Below are 839 nucleotides of genomic sequence, written 5' to 3' on the forward strand. Positions count from 1 at the left end.
ATCAACCTCACTGCAGAGAGGGCCGAGCGGCAGAGGGGCAAAGCCAGGCTGCCCGCTCAAAGCTCTGGGTGCTCAGCAACGACCTCTATTCCAAGGCAGGATAAACAAACCCCTTTCCTTTTCGCACCAAGCGAAGGATTATTGCTCACCTCAGAGAACATCAGAGAGGTGCTGCAGATACCATGAGCCAGACCCAGGAAAGGGACAACGAGAGCCTGGAATGGAGATGTGCAACAGCACCAGGCCGGAAGGGCCACCCTAAGTGACACCAGCTCAGACACCAGCCCGCGCATGCAGAAGGCAGCAGGCTGACTTCCTAACTCATACAAATTTTGTATTCCTGTCTGCTTCCTCCAGGGCGGTAGGGAGCCGAAGAGAAGGCAGGGAGATGCGGACCCGCCCACGCCGCCCCGAACGCAGGGGCTCCAGCCCTTTCTCTGCACAGAACCCCACCCTACGCCCAGATGCTCCTCCAGAGCTCGGAGCCGCCTGGATTTTCTGCCCTAAGAGTTTCTGCTCAGTGCTCCACCGCGCCCACGAATGCGCGCGGTCGCTCACACCCGTGCACACGCGCGCACGCGGGCAGCCCCACACTTGCACCAGGCGCTCACACACGCGCGCCCACGAGCATGGAGACTGCGCACTCTAGGACCCCCCCACCCCTCGGGGGTATCCCGGAGCTAGCCGAGCCAGGGAAAGCTGCCTGCCGCTCTAGCCGGGCCGGGTAGCTCGCAGCCGGTCTCATCCCCACCGCCTTTGCCTGTGGCCCTTTAAATCAATGGCTTTATTATCCAGGGATTCATGGGGTGGGGGAGAGCCGGGAGGAGGGGAGGGGAGGA

Source organism: Octodon degus, unplaced genomic scaffold (genome assembly GCF_000260255.1).
Source record: "Octodon degus isolate 3935 unplaced genomic scaffold, OctDeg1.0 scaffold00136, whole genome shotgun sequence".
NCBI classification, from domain to species: domain Eukaryota; kingdom Metazoa; phylum Chordata; class Mammalia; order Rodentia; family Octodontidae; genus Octodon; species Octodon degus.